Raw genomic sequence first — 16,722 nt, forward strand, 5'->3', positions numbered from 1 at the left:
GAGACCTGGGAATATATTAGGCACCAGGGCTGCAGAGATGACTAGGAAACAATCTCTCAAGTTAGTGGGGAGACACGATCTATAAAGCACACTTCAGCAAAATTTAGGAAATTCTGTCACAGTGGAATACCAGGATGCCTAAGTGGCACAGAGGAGAGGCATAATATAATGAAATTCGTAGAGTAAGATAGTGCAATGGTGTTTGCCAGAGACTGGAGGGAAGGGGAAATGGGGAGGCATTAGTCACAAGGTACAAACTTGGTTATACAAGATTAGAGACGTAACAATGCTGTAGAGTGTATTTACAAAATTTGTTACGAGGATACAGCTTATGTGTTCTACTCACACATAACATAATGAAAAGACAGGAAGAAACTTTTGGAGGTGATGAATAGGCTTATGGCATAGATTGTGGTAATAGTTTCACAGGTATATATCTTCAGACTCATCAAGTTTTATATATTAAGTATATGTAATTTTTGTATGTCAATCATACTTCAATCTTTTTTTTTTTTTTTAGAAAAAACTTTCAATGTCTCTTTTTTGCTTAAACTGAGGCTTAAATAATGTATATGTAACTTGTTTATCAGACTTCCCAGGTACAATATGCATTGGTTTCAGCCTGCCTTTTCAATCTTATTTCCCTTCACACATAGCATATTTTAGTTGAGCGTAGGACTCACTGCTTCCCCCTCATATACCTGATGACTCTCCAGCCCTAGGCGAGTGAACAGTTTGCTCCCCTGCAGGCAGAAGGTGGATCAACCTTATTCAGCTTTTGCAAGGAAAGAAAAGGAAGATGCTGGTGAGCTGGGCCATCTAGATGAGTATAATACTGGGACAGAAACTGATGGTCCTTGTGTTCCACAAGTAACTGGGAGAAAACAGTTGTGCTTCTTATGTAAGTTGGTTATATTTTGAGCCTCACATGGTTCATTCATTCATGCAGCAAGTATTTTCTTAGTGCTTGCTCTAGGGCCAGACACTGTTAGGTACAATAAAACAATTGTGATGAGAAGTAGATATGTTTCTACCTGCAGTTCAGTTTGGTTAAGGAGTTTGGGGACAGAAATCAAATAACCATACTGATAGACCAATTTTTCAAAAATAAACAGATAGGGATAGATACATAGTTAAGTTTTGTCCAGTAAAGGAATTAATGAATAAATGGATAAATATAATACACTTGATTTTTCCTTTTAAGCATTTCAATGGTTTAATAAACCAAACCTTCCTAAATATTTAAATAAAACTCATAACTCTATTAAACATACACATATGGCAAATGACGACTTCTGAAACAGCCAATAATCTTTCGTCTTAATAAAATTATCATCTCTTCAACTTAATATTCTAAGTTTAAGCCAATACTTGATTAAAAGTTTAAAATTTCAATCATAAGACTCATCTATGTAATTCCTTAACATGCTATAGTTTTTGAAAATAGGACATTTTACGTATTAATTATTCATTTACTGTTTCTTAGTGCCAGATAATAATAATAGATGTGATTTAATCCTCATTTCTTTGCTTAAATTTGACCTTTTGGCATAGACATTGTAAGAAAACCTTCTATTTCCCTTATCTGGGGACCACAGTTGCATACTGATTGTGGGGAATGTTTGGCTGAGCTCCAGGATTCTCTTCTTCCCATTCCCAACCCCACCCCACCCCCTTTTTTTTTTTTTAATCATGAGCTGTAAGGACATGAGACTGGAGTGGCTGCAGCCATTTTTCTTATCTGGTAGATAGAGTTTGTATGGGAGATGATGAAACCAGCATTTAATAAAATCCAGAGACAAGCAGAGGGCAGAGATGGAGACTGAGACTTTTGACAATACCTGAGTCCATGGATAAAGCTGTGCCTGGATTATGACCCACCCTGAATCCTCCTAATTGCATGAGCCTACACATTTCTTGCTCGACCTAAGCTGTTTCATTTAGATTTTCATCTCTCTTAACTGAAAGTATCCTGACATATTTTACAGGCCGTGTTAGCCATTGTCCTCCTCCAGTACTCCAAACCTTCAGAAAACATTTGTTACCCTAAGTAGCCTTTAAAGTGCTTGAGGAATGAAGGAAGATAGCAGGTGTGCAGTGGCCGTGGAGTCATCTGCACCAAAGTGGTGGGGAGTGGGGCAGCAGCATCCAAAGTTGAAATGGGGTGCCGATGGAGAACTTTGCAAAATTAGAGATACAGAGCAAGTAGTTACCATAAGGACATAGAGGTCCTGGGATCCTCTGCAATCGATAGGACACACTTCCTGTGATTTGTGGAATGGAAGGTCAAGTCATGTCATTTGGATATGAAAGTGTGGGCACCAGAAGACTAAGATCTTAGGTGACATTTTCATGCTTTCTGCCAAGATAAAAAGTTTCTGATCCTGTCAGTATCAAAACTTATTATAGCAAAAACAGGCAAAACAGTTTACTGCAGTAAGGACAGCAATATAGCAAGGGATTGAGCTTGGGCCAGGCCTGAGAACAATCTTAGACTCAAAGATAGCCTATAGAAAGTATAGTGTTGAAGCATCTGTTGTTTGCTTGACCTGCATTTATTTCTCCTCTGGCAATAGTTCTTCAATATTCCTTTGGGGAACAATTCTTTATCATCTTCTGGTTCATACAGTAAGGCCAACTTACCTCTGGCTCCTGTAGGACCTTATAATTTGGTCCATTTCAATGAGAAGCATGCTTGTAGCTATGACTGGTTCAAGAATAAGCCTTTTATTCCAACTAGTATAATAAGACTTGAACCTTCTGTTAGAAGACTTCTTGGAAAAGGAAAGCTCTCTTCCACTGACGACATTGTAACTCTAAGCTGCCAGGGTCTACCACTATGGATAGAGGTGGTGTGGGGTGGGGAAAGCCTGCCTATGAATAAAAACCACACTAGAGAAAGTGTGGATAGATCCAAGAGCTGGAGAAAGAAATTTCCAGCAGAAGTTTTGGAGACCCTGAATCCAGCTGTTACTAAATTCAGATTCACCTGGAGTTGTCAGGCAGAAGAGCCATAAAATCTCCTGTTTCCCTCTTCCCCCTATCCCCTGCTTTTTTTTTTTTTTTCTTGTGAAATCTGGGGAGCCTGATCATTACTGGAGGTGGTTGGTAGTAACTGGCAGAGGATGTTACTCTTCCAAAGTTCAATGTACTGCATGTGGTTTGCCCACTAGAGGGTGTAGCTCACTTTGTATTAGGAGCAAGGAATGTTCAGAGAGGTAGTGCTGGGAGGCATTTATGGTCAGAGATCTGTTGAAATGTTGCAAGGTCTCAGCCACAGGGCTCACATCCCTGAAAGGGGCCCTGTCTCAGAAGGACTTGGAGAGTGGTCAGATGACCAAGGCCTGACTACAGGCATAGCAAATAGAGCAGGATGAAGGACTTCATCTTAACCATGAAGCTATTTTTGCCTTAAAAAGAAAAAGCCATAAGAAAGAATGAGATCTTGACATTTGTAACAACATGGATGGAACTCAAGGTCATTATGTTAAGTGGAATACACCAGGCACAGAAAGACAAATTATGCATGTTCTCACTCATTTGTGGTAGCTAACAATTAAAACAATTGAACTCATGGAGATAGAGTAGAATAATGTTTACCACAGGTTGGGAAAAGTAGTGGGGACAGGGAAGGGGGGATGGTTAATGGGTACAAAAATATAATTAGATGGCATGAGTAATCTCTAGTACTGATAGCACAGCAGAGTGACTACAGTCAACAATAATTTATTGTACGTCTAAAAATAACTACATAATTGGGTTGTTTGTAACACAAAGAAAGGATAAATGCTTGAGGTGATGGATATCCCATTTACCCTGATGTTATTATTATGCATTGTATGCCTGTATCAAAATGTCTAATGTACTTCATAAATATATATACTCACTATGTACCCACAAAAAATAGAACATTTTTTAAAAGGTTATGTGCAGGAATAGCAAATAGGTTTTATATTCCGTGTCAAATCTGATGACAAGGCATGCCTGGATTACTATATTGATAAAACATTTTGAAGCCACATACAGCTCAGTGGCATGTACTATTTGATTACTGATACCTAATATGGGCGTGGGGAGAAGCAGGATGGTTGGATGTGATAGACATGTGACATCTATGGTGGGATGTTTCTCAATAGGAGCACTATCAGGAGCCTGGATGGGTTAATTTTTCCCTATGCAGGACAGTCATTGTGACAAGTGAAAATTAAGTCCCCACATACTTTAAATACTCTTTATGGGAATAGTACTGCTGTATTAGAAAATTATTAGGTTAAGCCAAGAGTGACTTGATTGATTTAGATTTGCCTGAGGATTGAACTAGAGCTTCTTAAATGCTTCAAGACTAAAAAATGAGGATTTTTTTTTTTTTCCTAGATCCCGAGACCAGACTGAGCTTGCTATCTGTAGGGAATAGGGACTGAGAATAGGGAGGGGAGTGAAGAATTTCTGTTGAAGGGGAGAAGATACTTATGGTGACAGGAAGCCAGGTAGAACCTGACAGTAGGTGATTAATATATCATCCCTGGTTAAGAAAAGCATAGGAGGAACCTCAGCTGTGGGAAAAAGGGGTATCCTGTTAAACATCAAGAGTCATTTGGAGTGCCCTTATCCTACTGTTTTCATTATTGTTGGGTGTTTCTTTTGCCAGGATGTTGTCTTTATGTAACAGTTCTCAGGGAGCTGCCCTCTACTCTGTACCTTTGAATCCACTAAATAAGATCAGCCACTGTAAGTTATTTTTGGAAGAAGATAACATATGACTCAGTGAATAAATACATACATGAATAAAATATTTCCTACCCCTTAATTTAAGAGTTCATGACCATCTATTTTCATTTTCTTCGTGCCCCTGTGAATTCCTGTGGAGAAGAGAGGAAAGGAGCAACAAGAATGGTATTATTGCTGCCTTCAAGTTTTGCCTTTGTCATACTCTTCCAGCCAGAGACCACCAGGAACACACCTATAGTTGAACAAACAGGGCTTATAATTAACTGCAGCCTGTGAGAACACACACCCTTGGGAGCCATAAGGCGTGTCAATAGGAGGGTATTAGAAAGGTCTTATTGTAGGATTTGAGATTGTTAGGTTAATTTGGTGGAAGGCTTAAGGAAAAGAGGCTTTGCTTTGGTTTGAATGCCTCAGAAAGTGGGAGTAATTATTTAGAAGGAGGGAAGAGTAGCTTAAGGCTAAAGTTGTAATTGGTGAAGAAGCAGCAGTCACATTAGTCTAGATAAGTCGATATTTGGTATTTTGTGACTTTGATAATGTTCATGTTTTGCCTGTGTTTAGACATGATTATTAAGTGGTATTATCTTAGTCTTGATTTCTCATAGTCACAGAGTAGCATTGTCAGATGTAAACATTCTATGAAATTGTTTATCTCAAATGGAGAACATGAAGGCCCAGATGTAAGTAGGAGGCCAACGTGTTACAATGCTAAGGCACGCTTCTGAATGCCATGGGTTGTTTTACTCCTTCTCACATTTTATCATATTGTTTAATAATCTTTTGTTTTATTGCTCCCTCACTGGACTGTAAAGTGCATGAGTGCACAAACCTGTTTTGATGACCACTGAAGACTGAGTCTAGACAAGTCTCCCAATCTCATAAGTACTTTAAGAGTATTTAGTGAGTAAGTGACTGAGTTGTCCAGTTAGCTGATTAGACTGTGAGTTGCCCAATGTCAGGGGTTACTTCCTATTCAGCTCTGTATTTCTAGAAGCAAACAGTTCTGATGTATGTAATTAAATTATATCTCGAGTCAAAGAGGAACTCTCCATAAGATTTATTGATTTTCTTTAAAAAATAAGGTAATATAATGAATTCTACTTTATGAATGAGAGATGATGCTTATTTCAAATGGTTTCATTCATGAAAAACAAAGAAAAATCACTTCATATTCAAGATGCAGGGGACTTTCTACATTTTCCATGGTATTGAATGTTGAGAGTGAGATTCAAAACTCTAAGAGAAATTGATATAAATATTTAGAAACCATTAAAATGAAATATAATCTTTCTTGCTTAGCCTAGTTGCATATTATTATCTCTATATTATATAATAATTTTTTGAAAGGAGAGAGAATGAGCCCAAGAGGTTGAGGTTGCAGTGAGCCAAGATCACACCACTGAACTCCAGCCTGAGTAACAGAGTGAGACCCGATAGATAGTTAGATAGATACATAGATAGATAGATAAATGGAGAGAGAACTTGATTTGTAAACTCCTGGCTTACAAATAGCCCATAGCTACAAAGATTTTCCTCTCCCCTCATTATGCACTTTCACCCTGGAGAGGCTTTTGATTTGTAATCATGGCAAAACATTATTAGAGCTTTTAACAAATGTGTAAACCTGTATGTTAAAAAGTAGAGGGTGAGGAAATCAATACATTGATAAGGTACTTTGGGAAAATCTTTTCACTTCTCTGAATCAGAATTACCTTGCTGATAAAATGACCATAATGATGGATACCTACTGACATAGGCTCTTTTGAGGATCACTTTGGAAATAGGCTGTTTTGAGGATCACTTTGGATATGCTCTATGAACTTCAAGAATGCTTATTATTGAGACAAAGACCATAATACAGGAAGCATACTCATTATTGGGGCAAAGACCATAATGGTTAAGAACAAGATAAACTCAGGAGTGTGGAAAACATAAATGAAAAATATCTGTCTTCTTCAGCAGAAATGTAATAACAATACCAAGCAAAATACTAAATTTTATACTAGGTTATAGTCAATGAAATTTTGTGTGCATGTTTCATGCAAAAGTGGCCTATTTTTTTTTTTAAACAAGGTCTCACTCTGTCACCCAGGTTGGAGTGCAATGGCACGATCTCAGCCCACTGCAACCTCCACCTCCCAGGTTCAAGCAATTCTCCTGCCTCAGCCTCCCGAGCAGCTGGGATTACAGACACCTGCCACCATGCCTGGCTTTTGTGTGTGTGTGTGTGTGTGTGTGTGTGTTTTTAGTAGAGACGAGGTTCCACCATGTTGGCCAGGGTGGTCTCAAATCCCTGGCCTCAAGTGATCCTCTCAAAAAGTGGCCCATTTTTAAAAAATTTAACAACAGCCACATAGGAGCTACTGTGAAGTGATAAGGAATATTATTCATCTTCCATAAATACTTCCTATTTGACATTGGGCAAGGCAATCAACTTTGGAGTACTTTATTTTTATATGTAAAAGGAAATATCTCTCCCCTGCCTTCCACGTACTGTTGGTATAGGTCTTATAGGGGTCCTGTTTGGAAAAGTACTTTCTAACTGTAGCAAGCTTATAACCTTATATTATTTGTAGTAGTAGCTTGAGAATAATAGTATCTTATTTTTTATTTTGTTTTCTCAGCACCTAGCACAGTGTCTGGAACTTTCTAGGTACTTATTAAACATTCTTGGGATAAATATAAGAACCTGTTTTGAAAAATCCTAAAATTCTGTCCAAATAAAAGATTCTAGTCATAAGATAAGATAATGGGAATTTAAACTTGTAGGCTCTGGGAGTCAAATTCCTAGATTTGTTTCTTGGTTTTTCTCCCTATAAGCAATTGTATCTTGGGTCCCTAAATCTCTCTAAGTGTCAGTTGCATCATCTATAAAATGAAAGGTAATGCTAATTTCAGCTTTGTAGGATTGTTTTGAATACTGAATGAGATAATTTCTATGTGGTACCAAGGACAGTGCTTGGTATGTAATAAGCACTAAATTGAAATCAGGCCTATTTGTAGGTTTTCAAAAGTTTCCTCATTATTTATTCTCTTAAATATTTTATGTTTCTGAGTATATACAATAAATACATTTTTTAAAGTTTAATCATACTATATGCATCATTTGATATATTTTGTAAACTTAATGTTAGGTCATGATTATTTTTTGAAAAGTTAATAGGTCATGTCTAGTGAGGTTTTTTTTTTTTAAATCATATAGCACTAAAAAATGATGAGCCTATAAGCAAAAAGCCAGAGAGATTTGGTGCACTAAAGTGAATCAACCTTTGACTTCCCCAAGATGCAGAAACACAGTACCAGGTAGAACCCGAGCTGGGGCTTGAAGGATGGAGGGAGGTACATGTAGAGTTAGTGTAAAGATATGCTTGTCCCCCTCACTTTATTATGGACATGACCTGGTCACACATTTGGAATGCCTTGATAATCTTAGAAGAAAGCAACTTCAGGCTAACAGAGATAAGTAGAAAAGTTGAGGAGCCAGATCATTCTTATGCATAAACTCCCTCTGAAATAGTGGGCATGGGAAGCAGAATGGATTTCACAACTGACCTGGAATAAGCAGAAGCTGAGCAGTAGGATGGAGGTGTAGTAAACATCAGAGAATCATGGACAAGGATATTTAAGTGGCAGCACAACAATGGGAAAAGAAGATCTTATGTAAGAAAACTGTACTTCCCTCGAGTTCCACTATTGTGTCTGGAGATGCTAAGAACTATTTGGAAAATGGAAACTTTGGAAAATATTGGCTTCCATGCAAATAAAGTTAGTGGGCATTAGAGCATTGATATTTGTAGCATTACCATAGACAGTGACACAATTCCATTTACTAACTCTTTTCCAGAAAGTATTAATTATAGATGCACTATAATTATGTATTATATTATTAGAAACTAATTATATGTTATTAGGTCTTTTTTTTGTATTTTACCCTTAGAACTATTGTGCAGAACATATCTATGCATTATTCTTTGACAATACCTTTAATACTTCCTGAGGATAGTACCCAGAATAGCCAAACAGTCTGAAAATGAGCAAAGTTGAAGAACTCATACTTCTTGACTTTAAAGCTTACTATGAAAATCTACAATAATCAAGAGAGTGTGGTATTGGCACAAAGATAGACATATAGACCAATAGAATAAAATTGAAAGTTCAGAAGTAAATCCTTATATTTATGGTCAATTGGTTTTCAATGAAGGTTATGAAACAATTAAATGAGGAAAGACAAGTATTTTAAACAAACAGTGCTGGGATAACTGTGTATCTACATACAAAACAATACAGTTGAATTCCCTGCCTCACACCATATACAAATCTAACTCAACATGAGTCAAAGACCTGAATGTAACAGTTAAAACTTAAAATGTTTGGAAGAAAACAGAGGAGATCTTTGTGGCCTTGAATTAAGCAATGTTTTCTTAGATATGATGCCAAAAACACAAGCAGCAATAGATAAATTGTACTTTATAAAATTAAAATCTCCTGCACTTCAAAGGACACTATTAATAAAGTGAAAGAAAACCCACATAATGAGAGAAAATATCTGTAAATCAACATCCATTAAGGAACTAGTATCCAGAATATATAAAAAACTCTTACAACTTAACAATAAAAAGGTAAATAATCTGAGTAAAAAGTGAGCAAAGGATTTGAATAGACATTTCTTCAATGAAGATATACAAATGGCTAATAAGCCTATGAAAAGATATATAACATGATTAAAACTTTTGGGAAATGAAAATCATAACCATGGTTTTCATGATTATGATACCACTTCTCACCTATTAGGATGGTTATCATTAAAAAGATGAGCAATAACAAGTGTTGGTAAAGATGTGGAGAAATTAGAACTCTCATATACTTTTACTGGGATTGTAAAATGCTGCAGCTGATTTGAAAAACAGTTTGGTAGTTCCTCAGTTAAAGTTATCATATACCCCAGCAATTTAACTCATAGGTTTATACCCAAGATAAATTAAAAAAAAAAAGGTTTTGTTCACACAAAACCTTGTAAATGAATGTTCATAGCAACATTACTCATGCTAGCCAAAAGTGGAAACAACCCAATGTCCATTAATGGATGAATGGATAAATGAAAAGTGATATATCTGAACAATGAAATATTATTCAGCCATAAAAAGGCACAAATAACTGATGCATCCTACAACATGGATGAATTTTGAAAATCTATACCAAGTGAAAGAAGACAAAAAAGGCCACATGTTATGTGATTCCATTTATATGAATTGTCCATAATAGACAAATCTATAAAGACAAAAAGTAGACTAGTGGTTTCCAGGTACTGGGGTGGGGGAGATAACAGAGGGGTAGAGGTTTCTTTTTAATGAAAATTTTTCTGAAATTAAACAGCAGTAATGGTTGTACAACTCTCTGTATATATTAAGGACCACTGAATTGTATAGTTTAAGAGAGTACATTTATTATTTATCCTATTAAAATTTAAATCCTAAGAATACATTTTTAGCACTGAGAGTTATTTTTTATTTCCCTGAATCCTTGGGATTGCAGAGAAGGGTAAGACAGTAGATTTGGAGAAAGGATGAAATGTGGTTAGCTAATAAAACATTTGGGAGATGAAGTAGCAATCATCCATGCAGTTTGTCTCCCCTCTATGGAATCCCTTTGTATGCCGTAGACTTATGACCACAACATGAAGGCCTATCAGATGAGGTTTTGAGATCATTAGGAAGATACTGCTGTACTGGCTAAGGCTGACTATGGTATAGGTTATCTGGTCTGAGTGAGTTGGGAAGTGTGGAAGGAGCACTAGGGGCTGAGTACAAAGGCATGTTTATGATAGAATGACCAACCATTCTGGTTTGTCTGTGACATTCTTATTTTGATATGCAAAGTCTCATGTCTAGGAAAACCCTTAGTCCATGGAAAACTGAAATGGTTGGTCCCCTAGTTAGTAGCAACAAAGGTCACTCATCTGTTATTTACTAAGGGCTTGCTATGTGACAGGGATTATGCTAAGCCCTTTTCATCCATTGTCTGTTTCAATCCTCATAGCCAACCTCTAAGATAATGACTGAGATTATGTTTTCTGCCCTAAGTCACATAAGGTTAAGCAGAAAAGCTGAGGTCCCAATCTAGTTCTATAGGATCAGAGTCTTCATTCTTAAACACACATTCCATTCAGAGAGTTTGAGCCAAAATAAGTAGTGAATTTTTTTAAAAAAATTACCTATAAAGGGTGATTTGGGTTTACAAATGTGTTTTATATCCACTATCCCATTCATTCTGCCCAAGAACCCTTTGAATTATTCATTCGTTCAGAATGTACTTGTTGAGGTCTTACTTGGTGCAGATACTGTGTTAAGTGCTAGGAATTAATCAGAAACCTGCCTTCTGACTTCATGGAGCTTACATTGGGTGATAGACCAAAAATAAACAGAAAATTAAAATATATGGTCATTATGACAAGTATTATAAAGGAAATAGAAATAAATTAACATAAAAAATATCAGAGGTGAATATATTTTAGATAAAATGGTCAGGGAATCCATCCATGGGAAGATATATTTAGACTGAAACCCAAATGATGAAGAAGAATTAGCCCTGTGAAGTGGATGGGAACATTCTTGTAGGAGAAGACAGATTGCCCAGAGTTTCTGAAGCAGGAAAGAGCTTTGCAGGTTTGAAAATATGGGAAAAGAAGAGTCAATGTGGATGGAGCATATGTAGCAAGTGAAGCAGTAAATATCATTCCAGATATTCCGGATTTATAGATGAGAACTTGAGGTTTGGAAGCATTATGAGACTTCCTAATATCACTCAAACACAGGAGCAGGATTCAACCCAAGGGCTTTTGACCTCAAGTGCTGAAACCTATTATTTTAGTCTTATCTTGAAAAAAGTAATGTTTCCTACAGCTGTGATTTACATTTTAGGAAAAGAACCTTTTTTTTTTTTTCATGGAGTCCCATGTTGAAATTAATGTTTAAAACAGATAAAGGGAGGCTTCTCTTCTAAAGTTGGAGATGGAATTCGAAGTCCTGTTTATTTACTCCCTGTCCCCCTATTCCCTCAGGTTCAGTGAGTGGAACTGAGATTTCAGTGACTTTTTTTTTTTCTTTTTGGTTTACAGAATCACATTTTGAGGAATTCACAAACATTTTCCAAAACAGTAAATAGTTGATTGCAGTCAGTTACATGTTAAATTCTCAAAAGAGGGTTCTATTTTTGGTTTCATGTTTTCATGTACATATTAGCGAAGCAGTACACGCAGGAATTAGGATAAATAATGTTATTAGTAGCACATAATGGGCTGACTCTTACAGAGCATATGTGTTTCTGTTGTGTAAACTTCTTTTGATAATGACTGCACTGAAGGACCTAAAACAAAACTCACAGGTCAAACTTTGTATCCTGCAATGATCTGTTAATGGCTTCTAATATAAGTGTTCTGATGTTTTACTTTATGTAGAGAGGAGATAATGATAAAATATCTCTTAAACCTCAAGCATCAAAACTATATTATCTTAAATTCAGCAACCAGAGCCTTTGGGGTTGCTGGGGTTTCTATCTTGTGGGGTAACTGAGGCTGTACAGCCCAGATCCTTGGTTGTGTAATGCATATCTGCAATTTGTTAGAAAAAAAAGAAACCATTCTGAGAAATGAGAAAAATGACTATAACTATTGTCTGGGAATTACTATAAGCACTGTCCAGGTTCCTCTGGAATCATTTTGTTTCATCAAATTCCCCCTTTTAACTGTAGTGCCTGGAAAAGTATGTGTTTTGTGGTCCCACTCTAGCTTTGAGTGTACTTTAGTCCTCTGGGGATTAGGATTCTGGAATAATAAGCTACCAGGTTTATGTTTTCCTAAATCTTCCCATTTTATTTTGCTTTTCTCAGTATCACCAGAGTTAGAGGACCTTGAATATTAGAATTATTTTTCTATGGATGGGAGGAGGCTTGGAAAGTTTGTAATTATTATATAATGAGATTAGGAATGACCTGCCACAGTCTCCTACTCTAGTGGTTCAGATTACAGTGTGTCCGTTTATCCAGTATATCAGGCTATAAGACTTCACTGCCTGTCATCACAGCAGTGTTTCCCAAACTTCAGTAACTTGGTTTATGATTCCTTCCAAATTCATGTGTCATTTTTCTTTACAAATATTTTGCTTTAAATTGGCTCACTTTTTAAATTTTCCTACCAATCTTAGACTTGTCCTAAATGTGAATGTCCATGATATCTTGGGTTTGAAGTTATAAACATATTTTTTTCTAACAGATGAAAGAACAGCTGCAACTATTGAAATGAAAGAGATTCATTGGCCTATTAACTAAAATTATTATTAATACTATCGGAAGGTACTCAAATCATTCTTTGGAGAAACAATGTATGTCTCTTATCTCCTGTTTTAGTGATTTAGCCTACAAGATATAGACTTGGAAAGACTTTACCAAAGACTAGATGCTTTACTGGGCTTTTAAGAGATGCAAATGACTTTGAAAATTGAATATGTACATGGAAAGAAGGATATTTAATTAGCGGGAATTATATGCACCAAGACACAAAACTGGAATAGCATGAACTCCAAAATAGTTTAACTGTTAAGGAAGTTATCCTTTTAGGTAGAAAGAGGCTGGGTTAAGTTGGGGGGTATTGTAAAACATGCAAAAAATGTATCCTGAGTGTACTGAGAGTCATTGTTTTAAATAAGGAGAAGTCTCAATCAGATTTGCATTTTAGAAAGTCCATTCTCAAGGTTATAGAGATTAGAGCAGGAGTTAGCAAACTTTTCCTGTTAAGAGCCAGGTAGTAAATGTTTTATAATTTTTAGGTCATTTGGCCTCTGTTCCAACAACCCAACTCTGTACCAGCTTGAAAATGGCCATAGATAACATATAAACAAAGTGTGCCTGTGTTCCAAGAAAACTCTATTTTCAAAAACAGGTGGCCATAGTTTGCCAACTCCTGAATCAGACTAAACGCGAGGAAACCACTAGATGGTATCTAGATGCACTAGATGCATATCACAACACTATGGGCAAGTAACAAGGAGGATTTAAGCTAGGCAAAAGTATTGAAGTTAGAAAGAGGAAAGAAAATACATTAAAAAACAAAAATTAGGAGCTTGAATTGCCAGTGGTATCTAAGGGAATGCAGGAGCAGTAAGAGTCAGAGATGTGTCCTGATTTTTTCAGGACCTATTTTGACAGAGGTATTTAAATTGGACCGTATGAAATTGCCATTATGTAGACTGAAAACGGTCAGATATTCGCAGTTTTGTATGTTCAATCTAATAGAAATTCTATAAGGCTAAAATTAGAAAAATTATTCTTAGGCAGAAAGTGGAAAACATCTTAAAAGGACTGTTACCAAAAATATCTGAAATAAAAATGTTTAGAATAAAATATTAAATAAAACAATGCAGTGTTGAAATGTGTATAGCTAACTAGCCCCATTAAGTAATCACAGATAAATTAATAACTATGAAAGTCATGAAAAAATAAGTGGCTTCTTCACACAGAAAAATATCTGGCCATGTCTCCTGTTTCCCAAACACTGTTTCCTTCTTCTTCTTAATGTCCTACTGGGACATCTAATGTCTTATCTGGGAATTCAAACTTACCCTGTTCCTAGGTTTAATGTTGACCTTAGGTAGGGGGTAAACTCAAGCATTATCCTCTGGGGCTCAGCAGTATCATCCATTGCTGAGCTGTTCAAACATCATGTAGTCTTATTTTAGAGAAAAGTTTCATTCTTCATAGTCATCTTGGTTATTTACTGACAGAAATCTTAGATACCTGCTTTTGTTTTCAGATTATTGAATCTTGAATGTACCCCTTCTCTAAATTCAACCGGCATACAAGGAAGCCTCTCTTGCTGGGGACCTCTGTGTCAAAATCTGTTTACCCAGACTATTAACACTGTATTTATCCTTCATATTTTATGTTTTACTTGAGAGCCCTGACTTCTTTCAGCTACTGCAGATGAGCTTTCTCCTTGCCTCCTCATTCTACCTACACCATTCAGCTAGCAGATTGAGTCTTACAAGGGCTTACCTTATTGGTGCCATTTTGTTGGAGTTAATTAGAAAAAGTCGAGTGCTCTCTTGGAATTTGATAACATCTGGTGGTGTCCTAATAGTAAGCCATGTAAAAAACTGACACTGCTTTGCATAGAATGCATTTCTGTGTACAGGATAACTTAACAAAATACCAGCGTGTGTGAGAGTATAATGGGAAATAATTAGGAAAAAGAGGGAGCAGAACCAAAATTGATTATGAATTTAGAAGGCCAAATTATTAGTCAGATATTGAGCACAACTTTCATAGATCATTCCTTAAGATATCTCAATTCTGAAGCTATCTTTGGCAGAATTCTTAGAATATTAAAAATGGATTAAACCACTGATAGTTACTCTATTTAAGATAGAGAATTTTTCGTCTCTGAGAAAAGTCTCGAAGTTTCAAAAATTACAACATCTAGAAAGCAGTTATTGTTAGCTTGTTACTTCCCCTGGAATATAAGATGTTTATTCTTTCCCCAAGTTTCTTTAACAAATCCTTACATGAAAAATAGCCAGTAGCGAAGATAACCATGAAGAATGTTTCCATCTTTTCCATAAGGAACAAAGTGATTCGTCCACCTGAGTTTTTTCAGTCCAGAGTTTTCTAGCAAATTCCTAAAGGCTGAGTTCTCTTGCTGAATCTAAGACTATGGTTCTATTGTGAGAACCTCAGACCCCATTATGAAGTCATTTGGCAAATGATCTATTTACATGTGGCACTTAGGACAAAGTCACCAGTTGTCTTAGTCTGCTCTGTGTTGCTATAACTGAATACCTGAGGTTGGGCTTACAAATTTATAAAGAAAGAGGTTTATTTAGCTGACAGTTCTACAGGTTGGCAAGTTCAAGAGGCATGTGCTGGCATCTACTTGACTTCTGGTGAGAGCCTCAGTCTGTGTTCACTCATGGTGGAAAATGGAAGGAGAGTGAACTTGTGCAAAGAGATTACATGTTGAGGGAGAGAGCAAGTGAGAGAAGTTGCGGAAGTCAGACTTTTTAATAACTAGCTTGAGGGAACTAATCCATTCCCAGATCTAGAATTCATCCATTCCTGAATTCCTGAGAGAGGGCATTCATCTATTAATAAGGTATCCACTCTAATGACCCAAACATCTCCCATTAGGCCATACCTCCCAGTACTACCACAAAGGGGGTCAAATTTGAATGTGAATTTTGGTGGGGACAAGTGACATCAATACCATAGCATCAGGCCATCAAAGACCAAGAAGGCTTCCAGGGGAAAATATTTCATCCTTAACAGGCTGTAGCGCTGTGGTATGACAGCATGATTTAACATTGTTTGGTTTGATTATTATTCAGTTCTATGGAAGTACATTCTGCTTTTTCTTGCAAGAAACAAATGTGAAAAAGATTAACTTAGTATGAGTAATTCTGGGGAAGGTTTTCAAAATTTACAATGTTTGCTTTCTAATTCTGCTCCAGCAATCTCAAGATTCTTATTTGGTAGATTCAGAGTATGACTCAGACTGCATGCATATATATAGTCCTCCCTCAGTATCTGTAGGGAATTGGTTCTAGTACCCTGTAAATAACCAAAATCTGTGAATGCTCAAGTCCTTTATATAAAGTGGCATAGTATTTGCATATAACCTTCACATATCCTCCTGTATATTTTAAATCATCTCTACAAGGTAGGTTTTAACTTCATGGGTCCACTTATATGCAGGGTTTTTTTTCCCAACAAATACAGTCAGCTCTCCATTTCTACAGATTCCACATCTGCAATCAAACTTCAACTGAAAGTAGAGTATACAAGTCCTACTTGATATATGCAGGTTCCACAGGACTGACTGCAAAACTTGAGTTTGAGTGGATTTTGGTATATACAGGGGTCCTTGAATCCTGAAGAGTAATGAGGGATGACTGTACTTATACATAATACAACGTAAGTGCTGTGTAAATATTTGTCATGTTGTATTTT

The 16,722-nt window shown here is 36.4% G+C and overlaps 1 protein-coding gene across 2 annotated transcripts in view; it reads right to left on the reverse strand.

Moving 5' to 3' along the window:
- Positions 1-15,408, reverse strand: part of FBXO38 (F-box protein 38) — an 80,557-nt gene extending 65,149 nt beyond the window's left edge. The window contains exon 1 of one of the 2 annotated variants that reach the window (XM_055285715.2): positions 15,282-15,408. The gene's annotated coding sequence lies outside the window, so the exon portion shown is untranslated. The remainder of the gene's footprint in view (positions 1-15,281) is intronic. The other variant, XM_055285716.2, reaches the window with a different exon arrangement.
- Positions 15,409-16,722: the final 1,314 nt, after the last annotated feature.

Source organism: Symphalangus syndactylus, chromosome 7 (genome assembly GCF_028878055.3).
Source record: "Symphalangus syndactylus isolate Jambi chromosome 7, NHGRI_mSymSyn1-v2.1_pri, whole genome shotgun sequence".
Taxonomy (NCBI): Eukaryota; Metazoa; Chordata; class Mammalia; order Primates; family Hylobatidae; genus Symphalangus; species Symphalangus syndactylus.